The sequence below is a fragment of the Melanerpes formicivorus genome, unplaced genomic scaffold, assembly GCF_026170545.1.
Source record: "Melanerpes formicivorus ecotype bairdi unplaced genomic scaffold, bMelFor1.0.p_v2 SCAF_323, whole genome shotgun sequence".
NCBI lineage: Eukaryota > Metazoa > Chordata > Aves > Piciformes > Picidae > Melanerpes > Melanerpes formicivorus.
In genome coordinates, this window is record NW_027142675.1 from 55001 (window position 1) to 65000 (window position 10000).

The window sequence follows — 10000 nt, forward strand, 5'->3', positions numbered from 1 at the left end:
TTATTAAGTGTTGTTTTCATCGAGCGTCTTTCATTAAAGGTTGTGTTCTGAAGCAGTCTTTTCTTCAACAGCGCTGTTCTCCGGGGAGAAGGTCTGCCGGCATCTCTAGAAATCTCCCCCCGCTCCTGACCGCCTCCCCCCCCGCCCCCGCTGCCGGTTTGCGCGGAGCCCCCCCTTCCCGCCGTTGCCTCTTGCCGCTACCCCCCGCCCCCCCCCCGCTGCCGGTTTGCGCGGAGCCCCCCCTTCCCGCCGTTGCCTCTTGCCGCTACCCCCGCCCCCCCCCCGCTGCCGGTTTGCGCGGAGCCCCCCCTTCCCGCCGTTGCCTCTTGCCGCTACCCCCCGCCCCCACCCGCTGCCGGTTTGCGCGGAGCCCCCCCTTCCCGCCGTTGCCTCTTGCCGCTACCCCCGCCCCCCCCCCCGCTGCCGGTTTGCGCGGAGCCCCCCCTTCCCGCCGTTGCCTCTTGCCGCTACCCCCGCCCCCCCCCCGCTGCCGGTTTGCGCGGAGCCCCCCCTTCCCGCCGTTGCCTCTTGCCGTTACCCCCGCCCCCCCCCGCTGCCGGTTTGCGCGGAGCCCCCCCGCCTGCCGTTGCCTCTTGCCGCGGCCACCACCGCCCCCCCCACACCCCCCGGCCCCCGTTACCGGTTTGCGCGGAGCCCCCCCTCCCGACGTTGCCTCTTGCCGCTGCTGCCACCCCCAGCTCCCCACACCCCCCGGCTCCCGTTAGCGGTTTGCGCGGAGCCCCCCCTTCCCGCCGTTGCCTCTTGCCGCTACCCCCGCCCCCCCCCCCCGCTGCCGGTTTGCGCGGAGCCCCCCCGCCTGCCGTTGCCTCTTGCCGCGGCCACCACCGCCCCCCCCACACCCCCCGGCCCCCGTTACCGGTTTGCGCGGAGCCCCCCCTCCCGACGTTGCCTCTTGCCGCTGCTGCCACCCCCAGCTCCCCACACCCCCCGGCTCCCGTTACCGCTTTGCACGGAGCCCCCCCGCCCGCCGTTATCTCTTGCCGCTGCCGCGACCCATCTCCCCCCGCCCCGCCGCCGCTAACTGCCCCCCGAAGCCGCTAGCAGCTGGGCACCCCCCGCCAAAGCCGCCGCGGCTTCCCCTTCCCACATTGTCCCCTGGAGGGGGGATCGCGACGCGGGCTGCCGCTTCCCTCCCGGGCTGCCCGGCTGCTCTCTAACCCCTGCGACCGAGGCGGCGCTGTTAGGGCGGCCGTGCCGGTGCCCCTTGCCGCAGCTAGCCTCTCGCCGCTGCCCCTCCCGTCCGTCGTCCCCCGTCCCCAAAAACTTGCTGCTCTCCACGCTGGAGCCTGCACGGGGGAGGTTGCGCTCCGCTCCTCCGGCCCTAAAGCCGCCCTCGCCCGCCCCCCGGCTTGCCGCTTGGCTGGGCTGCCCGCCCGCCCGCTAATCCCCCCAACGCCCCCACCCCAAAAACACCCCAGCCCTACCGCATGCCGCTCCCCCTCTCCCCGCTCTCGCTGACCGCTGCCACCCCCCCCCCACCCCTCCCCCCCGAAACAAACCCCCCAGCCCTACCGCATGCCGCTCCCCCTCTCTCCCTAGCCTGCCCCCCCCGCCGTCGCTTGCTGCTGCCGCCGCCGCCGCCGCCGCCGCCGCCGCCGCCGCCGCCGCCGCCGCCGCCGGGACCCGCCTCGGTCTGGTGGCGCGCGCTCGGAGATCCCCGGCTACCCGTCCGTCCGTCCCTCCCTCCCTCCCGCCCCGCCCCGGGGGAGGGCCCGGGGCAGCGCGGGCAGGCGGGGAGCAAAAAAAGGCGCGGGCGCCAAAAAACGTCGGGGTCCCGGGGTGGCGGAGGGGGGCGGCGGCGGGGGCGGCGGCGGGTACACGGCGCCGGGTCCAGGGCGCCGGGTCCAGCCCGTCCCGGGGCGGGGACAGGTGGTGTCGTCCGTCCCCGCCCCCGTAACCTGCTCTGAAGCATCCGCTTCCCGCCGCGGTTCGCCCTCCACGCCCCCGCCGCACACGCAGCTGCCGCTTCCCGCCGCCTCTGCCCCCCGCCCCGGGATCAACCACCCGCCGGGTCCAGCCGGTCCCGGTCCCGGGAACCTGCTCCCGGGGCCAGCCGGAGCCACGCCCCCTCCTCTGACGCTTCCAGCTGCCGCCTCCCCTCCCACCCCCCAAACTCACACTGGCCCTCGCCGGCCCGCCCACCCGCCTACCTGCTTGCCCGCCGCCGCTGGGTGGCGTGCCGGACACTCTCGCACACAGGTACACAGACAGGGACACAGGGACACAGGCACTCAGGCACACAGGGACACAGGGACACAGGGACACAAGGACACAGGGACACAGGCACTCAGGCACTCAGGCACTCAGGGACACAGGGACACAGGGACACAGGCACTCAGGCACTCAGGGACACAGGGACACAGGGACACAGGGACACAGGCACTCAGGCACACAGGGACACAGGTGGCGGGCCGGAGGCCTCTCTCCACTGTGTGGCAGGGGTCCAAGAGCCACCCCAGCCCAACCCAGAGGGTCTTTTGCACCTCTCTAGAGGCCACCCAGAGACCCCAGGCCGCAGCAGAAGCCTCCCCCGCATGCTCTGCAGGCTTCCGACCCACCCCAGGCCGCAGCAGAAGCCTCCCCCGCATGCTCTGCAGGCTTCCGACCCACCCCAGGCCGCAGCAGAAGCCTCCCCCGCAAGCTCTGCAGGCTTCCGACCCACCCCAGGCCGCAGCAGAAGCCTCTCCCGCACGCTCTGCAGGCTTCTCAGCCACCCCAGGCCGCAGCAGAAGCCTCTCCCGCACGCTCTGCAGGCTTCTCAGCCACCCCAGGCCGCACCAGAAGCCTCCCCCGCACGCTCTGCAGGCTTCTCAGCCACCCCAGGCCGCACCAGAAGCCTCCCCCGCACGCTCTGCAGGCTTCCCACCCACCCCAGGCCGCAGCAGAAGCCTCTCCCGCACGCCCTGCAGGCTTCTCAGCCACCCCAGGCCGCAGCAGAAGCCTCTCCCGCACGCTCTGCAGGCTTCTCAGCCACCCCAGGCCGCAGCAGAAGCCTCTCCCGCACGCTCTGCAGGCTTCTCAGCCACCCCAGGCTGCAGCAGAAGCCTCTCCCGCACGCTCTGCAGGCTTCTCAGCCACCCCAGGCCGCAGCAGAAGCCTCTCCCGCACGCTCTGCAGGCTTCTCAGCCACCCCAGGCCGCAGCAGAAGCCTCTCCCGCACGCTCTGCAGGCTTCTCAGCCACCCCAGGCCGCAGCAGAAGCCTCTCCCGCACGCTCTGCAGGCTTCTCAGCCACCCCAGGCCCCAACAGAAGCCTCTCCCGCACGCTCTGCAGGCTTCCGACCCACCCCAGGCCGCAGCAGAAGCCTCTCCCGCACGCTCTGCAGGCTTCTCAGCCACCCCAGGCCCCAACAGAAGCCTCTCCCGCACGCTCTGCAGGCTTCCGACCCACCCCAGGCCGCAGCAGAAGCCTCTCCCGCACGCTCTGCAGGCTTCCGACCCACCCCAGGCCGCACCAGAAGCCTCCCCCGCACGCTCTGCAGGCTTCCGTCCCACCCCAGGCCGCACCAGAAGCCTCCCCCGCACGCTCTGCAGGCTTCTCAGCCACCCCAGGCCGCACCAGAAGCCTCCCCCGCACGCTCTGCAGGCTTCTCAGCCACCCCAGGCCGCAGCAGAAGCCTCCCCCGCACGCTCTGCAGGCTTCTCAGCCACCCCAGGCCGCACCAGAAGCCTCCCCCGCACGCTCTGCAGGCTTCTCAGCCACCCCAGGCCCCAACAGAAGCCTCTCCCGCACGCTCTGCAGGCTTCCGACCCACCCCAGGCCGCACCAGAAGCCTCCCCCGCATGCTCTGTAGGCTTCTGACCCACCCCAGGCCCCAACAGAAGCCTCCCCCGCACGCTCTGCAGGCTTCTCAGCCACCCCAGGCCGCAGCAGAAGCCTCTCCCGCACGCTCTGCAGGCTTCTCAGCCACCCCAGGCCGCACCAGAAGCCTCTCCCGCACGCTCTGCAGGCTTCTCAGCCACCCCAGGCCGCACCAGAAGCCTCTCCCGCACGCTCTGCAGGCTTCCGACCCACCCCAGGCCGCACCAGAAGCCTCCCCCGCACGCTCTGCAGGCTTCTCCGCCACCACAGGCCGCACCAGAGGATCTTTTGCACCTCTCTGGACGCCACCCAGAGACTCCAGGCCGCACCAGAGGCCCCCCCCCCAACCATGCCAGCCTAGGCCCCGCTGGCAGCCTCCCTTGTCTGCTTTGGAAGGCCTCCCATCCACTCCAGACCTGCCTGGAGGCCTCCCTCGACTGCTCCCGGGGCCCTCGAAGCCACCCTAGGCCTTTCTGGAGGACCTGCTCGACCGCTCGGGCGGCTTCTGACGCACCCTCGGCCATCCGGCGCCCAGCAGCTCCCAGGGCCAGGCACCGGCCTCCCCCTCCGGCCGCCCCTGGGGCCGGGGGTGGCTCGGACTCGGCGCCCCCAACGTGTCGTCCCGTCCCCCCCCGCCCCGCACCGCCGAACATTCGCTGCAGCCGAGGGCTTGCCGCTCGACGCCTACCCCACCCGCCCAGCCCCCCGCTGCGGCCCGGCGCTGCCCCGGCCGCTGCGCCCCGCCTCTCATCGCTCCCCCCACCCGGCAACCGGCCGCCGGGCACGGCAAGTCCCAGGGCAGGGAACAGGTGCTGCCGGGACCCCGTGCTGGCTGCCGGCTTCCCGGGGCTGCCCCGGGCACGGACAGGTCGCCCCCCCCGCCCCGGCGAATGTTCACCGAACCGGCTGCCGGCTGCCTTCGAGCACCCCCCGCCCCCCGCCACTATCGTCCCCCCCGCCCCCCCTCCGCCTCCGCTGCCGCTTCTCCCCGCACCGCCTCCACTGCCTCCCCCCGCCGCCGGCGAACGAGTCGCCGGATCCGTAGGGTGCCGGGAGCCCGAACGGCGAGCGGCTCCGGCTGCTGCCGGGACCGCGGGGATTCGAGCCGGTCCGGCCGCGGCCGGGACCCCGTGCCGGAAGCCGGCATCCCGGGACGGCCCCGGGACGGCCCCGGTCGCCGGCCGGGTGACGTTCAGCGAAGCGGCTGCCGCCAGTCTTTGGGCCTCCCCCGTGCCGGGGCCGCGGGGATTCGAGCCGGTCCGGCCGCGGCCGGGATCCCGGGCCGGACGATGGCTTCCCGGGCCGGTCCCGGTCGCCTCCCGGGTGACGTTCACCGAAGGGGCTGCCGGCTGTCTTCGAGCCCCCCCCCCCCCTCCGCCTCCGCTGCCGCTTCTCCCCGCAACCCCTCCACTGCCTCCCCCCGCCGCCGGCGAACGAGTCGCCGGATCTGTAGGGTGCCGGGAGCCCGAACGGCGAGCGGCTCCGGCTGCTGCCGGGACCGCGGGGATTCGAGCCGCTCCGGCCGCGGCCGGGACCCCGTGCCGGAAGCCGGCATCCCCGGACGGCCCCGGGACGGCCCTGGTCGCCGGCCGGGTGACGTTCACCGAAGCGGCTGCCGGCTGTCTTCGAGCCCCCCCCCCTCCGCCTCCGCTGCCGCTTCTGCCCGCACCCCCTCCACTGCCTCCCCCCGCCGCCGGCGAACGAGTCGGCGGATCCGTAGGGTGCCGGGAGCCCGAACGGCGAGCGGCTCCGGCTGCTGCCGGGACCGCGGGGATTCGAGCCGGTCCGGCCGCGGCCGGGACCCCGTGCCGGAAGCCGGCATCCCGGGACGGCCCCGGGACGGCCCCGGTCGCCGGCCGGGTGACGTTCAGCGAAGCGGCTGCCGCCAGTCTTTGGGCCTCCCCCGTGCCGGGGCCGCGGGGCTTCGAGCCGGTCCGGCCGCGGCCGGGATCCGGGGCCGGACGATGGCTTCCCGGGCCGGTCCCGGTCGCCTCCCGGGTGACGTTCACCGAAGCGGCTGCCGGCTGTCTTCGAGCCCCCCCCCCCCCTCCGCCTCCGCGGCCGCTTCTGCCCGCACCCCCTCCACTGCCTCCCCCCGCCGCCGGCGAACGAGTCGCCGGATCTGTAGGGTGCCGGGAGCCCGAACGGCGAGCGGCTCCGGCTGCTGCCGGGACCGCGGGGATTCGAGCCGCTCCGGCCGCGGCCGGGACCCCGTGCCGGAAGCCGGCATCCCCGGACAGCCCCGGGACGGCCCCGGTCGCCGGCCGGGTGACGTTCACCGAAGCGGCTGCCGGCTGTCTTCGAGCCCCCCCCCCTCCGCCTCCGCTGCCGCTTCTGCCCGCACCCCCTCCACTGCCTCCCCCCGCCGCCGGCGAACGAGTCGCCGGATCCGTAGGGTGCCGGGAGCCCGAACGGCGAGCGGCTCCGGCTGCTGCCGGGACCGCGGGGATTCGAGCCGGTCCGGCCGCGGCCGGGACCCCGTGCCGGAAGCCGGCATCCCGGGACGGCCCCGGGACGGCCCCGGTCGCCGGCCGGGTGACGTTCAGCGAAGCGGCTGCCGCCAGTCTTTGGGCCTCCCCCGTGCCGGGGCCGCGGGGCTTCGAGCCGGTCCGGCCGCGGCCGGGATCCGGGGCCGGACGATGGCTTCCCGGGCCGGTCCCGGTCGCCTCCCGGGTGACGTTCACCGAAGCGGCTGCCGGCTGTCTTCGAGCCCCCCCCCCCCTCCGCCTCCGCTGCCGCTTCTCCCCGCACCCCCTCCACTGCCTCCCCCCGCCGCCGGCGAACGAGTCGGCGGATCCATACCGTCCCGAGAGCCCGAGGCGGCGGCACCCAGTGCGGGTCCGGCCGAGGCCGGGACCCCGTGCCTGTCGCAGGCTTCCCGGGACGGCCCCGGAACGGCCGCGGTCGCCGGCCGGGTGACGTTCTCCGAAGCGGCTGACGGCTGTCTTCGAGCCCCCCCCCCCCCTCCGCCTCCGCTGCCGCTTCTCCCCGCCCCCCCTCCACTGCCTCCCCCCGCCGCCGGCGAACGAGTCGCCGGATCTGTAGGGTGCCGGGAGCCCGAACGGCGAGCGGCTCCGGCTGCTGCCGGGACCGCGGGGATTCGAGCCGCTCCGGCCGCGGCCGGGACCCCGTGCCGGAAGCCGGCATCCCCGGACGGCCCCGGGACGGCCCTGGTCGCCGGCCGGGTGACGTTCACCGAAGCGGCTGCCGGCTGTCTTCGAGCCCCCCCCCCCTCCGCCTCCGCTGCCGCTTCTGCCCGCACCCCCTCCACTGCCTCCCCCCGCCGCCGGCGAACGAGTCGCCGGATCCGTAGGGTGCCGGGAGCCCGAACGGCGAGCGGCTCCGGCTGCTGCCGGGACCGCGGGGATTCGAGCCGCTCCGGCCGCGGCCGGGACCCCGTGCCGGATGCCGGCATCCCGGGACGGCCCCGGGACGGCCCCGATCGCCGGCCGGGTGACGTTCAGCGAAGCGGCTGCCGCCAGTCTTTGGGCCTCCCCCGTGCCGGGGCCGCGGGGCTTCGAGTCGGTCCGGCCGCGGCTGGGACCCCGTGCCTGTCGCAGGCTTCCCGGGACGGCCCCGGAACGGCCGCGGTCGCCGGCCGGGTGACGTTCACCGAGGCGACTGCCGGCTGTCTTCGAGCCCCCCCCCCCCCTGCCGGAGCCGCGGGGATACGAGCCGGTCCGGCCGCGGCCGGGACCCCGTGCCGGAAGCCGGCATCCCGGGACGGCCCCGGGACGGCCCCGATCGCCTCCTGGGTGACGTTCACCGAAGCGGCTGCCGGCTGTCTTCGAGCCCCCCCCCCCTCCGCCTCCGCTGCCGCTTCTCCCCGCACCCCCTCCACTGCCTCCCCCCGCCGCCCGCGAACGAGTCGCCGGATCTGTAGGGGGCCGGGAGCCCGAGGCGGCGAGCGGCTCCGGCTGCTGCCGGGACCGCGAGGCTTCGAGCCGGTCCGGCCGCGGCCGGGATCTCGTGCCGAACGTCGTCTTCCCGGGACGGTCCCGGGAGGGCCCCAGTCTCCTCCCGGGTGACGTTCACCGAAGCGGCTGCCGGCTGTCTTCGAGCCCCCACCCCTGCCGTGGCCGCGGGGATTCGCCCCGGTCCGGCAGCTGACGGTTCCCTGTGTCGGACGCCGGCTTCCCGGGACTGCCCCGGGACAGCCCCGGTCGCCTCCCGGGTGACGTTCACCGAAGCTGCTGCCGCCTGTCTTTGTCCCCCCCCCCCCGTGCTCTCCCTCAGGCGGGAGGTAGACGTGCTCTCCCTCGGCGAGTAGACGTGCTCTCCCTCGGCGAGTAGACGTGCTCTCCCTCGGCGAGTAGACGTGCTCTCCCTGGGCGAGTAGACGTGCTCTCCCTCGGCGAGTAGACGTGCTCTCCCTGGGCGAGTAGACGTGCTCTCCCTGGGCGAGTAGACGTGCTCTCCCTGGGCGAGTAGACGTGCTCTCCCTGGGCGAGTAGACGTGCTCTCCCTGGGCGAGTAGACGTGCTCTCCCTGGGCGAGTAGACGTGCTCTCCCTGGGCGAGTAGACGTGCTCTCCCTGGGCGAGTAGACGTGCTCTCCCTGGGCGAGTAGACGTGCTCTCCCTGGGCGAGTAGACGTGCTCTCCCTGGGCGAGTAGACGTGCTCTCCCTGGGCGAGTAGACGTGCTCTCCCTCGGCGAGTAGACGTGCTCTCCCTGGGCGAGTAGACGTGCTCTCCCTCGGCGAGTAGACGTGCTCTCCCTCGGCGAGTAGACGTGCTCTCCCTCGGCGAGTAGACGTGCTCTCCCTGGGCGAGTAGACGTGCTCTCCGCGGAGATAGCGCTTGTCGCCAAGGGGTCGCTGTTGCGCTCTGCCTCCGCCTACGTCATCGTACAAGCCGGCGTGATTTCTGCGACCTGCCGCTGGGCGGAGGTCGGCTGGTTGTGCGCTCGCGGAGCTGACGGCCCTCCAGTTCCGTATATGAGGGAACAAGCGACGCCGAGCACTCCCAGGGCAGCGCTGCCGAGCGGCTGCTCCAAGCCACCCGCCAGGCGGCTGGGCAGGGGTCCGTCTGGCTTCTCGGTGGCTTTCGCCCGGGTCAGAGAGGGGACCCGCGGGGCCGAACAAAGGCGCGGCGGTTTGGAGCGGCCGCTGGCGCACCCTCAGCGGTGTTGGATGGGTTTCGCTCGTCCGTGAGCCGGAGCCCAGCCCGGGCTCGGCAACGAAAGCGGGGAAAAGAAAAAAAGTTGACGAGTGGCTGGCGCCGGCCACTGCCGAAGTGTGGAACCCCCGAAGCGAAGTTTGCCCGGTGGGGCACGGGGGCAGAGAAAGCCGGGGAGACGTGGTGCCGGCGTCGGTCCCACCAAGAATGGAAAGCAAGCCCGTCCAGGCACGGCGAGAGAGAGCCCGGTAAGGGGCAGAGAGAGTTCCCAGCACTGGACCCTCTTCACGGGGGTTCCCCCCCATGGCCAAAGCCGCAGCCCGCGGGGGCACGGCATCTAAGGGAAAAGCCAGCGGCGGTGACTGGCCACTCGTATGCTATGGAGCCCGGCATGGGGGGAGGAGGGCAAGCCGGTGCCCCAGCACGGCTTCCTCCTGGCTCCAGAGGGGCGCCCCGTGATGGAGATGTAACTCGGTGCAGCTTGAGGGAAAATGCAAGCCCACATTTCGGGGAGGCAGAGGTGCCCTGTGAGCCGGTGCGGCCCGGTGCAGCTTGCCCCCCCCCCCCATCTCTGGAGGGCGCCCCGTTTGCTCCTCCGGCGTGTTGCCCGCACGCCGAGCCCCGTGCCTGCTGGCTGCTCCCGAGGGCGGTGGCGGGTGCGCGTGGCTGTGTCTGTCCCAGAAGAGCGAGGCCGTGGGGCCTCCGCTGGCTTCCTTTCCTTCTGTCCTTGTTGATCGATGAGGCCTTTCGGGTCGCGTCGGAAAGGGCCCCCGGCCGGCAGGGCAAGGGCGGTCTTCCTTTCCACTTCGCTTCCCGTCGCGTGTGAGGTGTCGTCCTCGTTCCCCCAGCCCCGAGCGGCTCGAGCGGGGGGGAGCCGTGGCGTTAGCGGCCCGGCGCGTGCCTTGCCGCATCCTCCCCTTTCCACCTCCCCCCCGGCGCTGGGGCAGGGTTCGGGGACCGGTCTACCGCAACCGGCTTTGTGACTGCTGCGTGGCCCCGTGAGTTTTCAGGTGTCCTAAAACGCGTGAGGCGCCGGTGTCGTCCTCGGTTCCGGGTACCC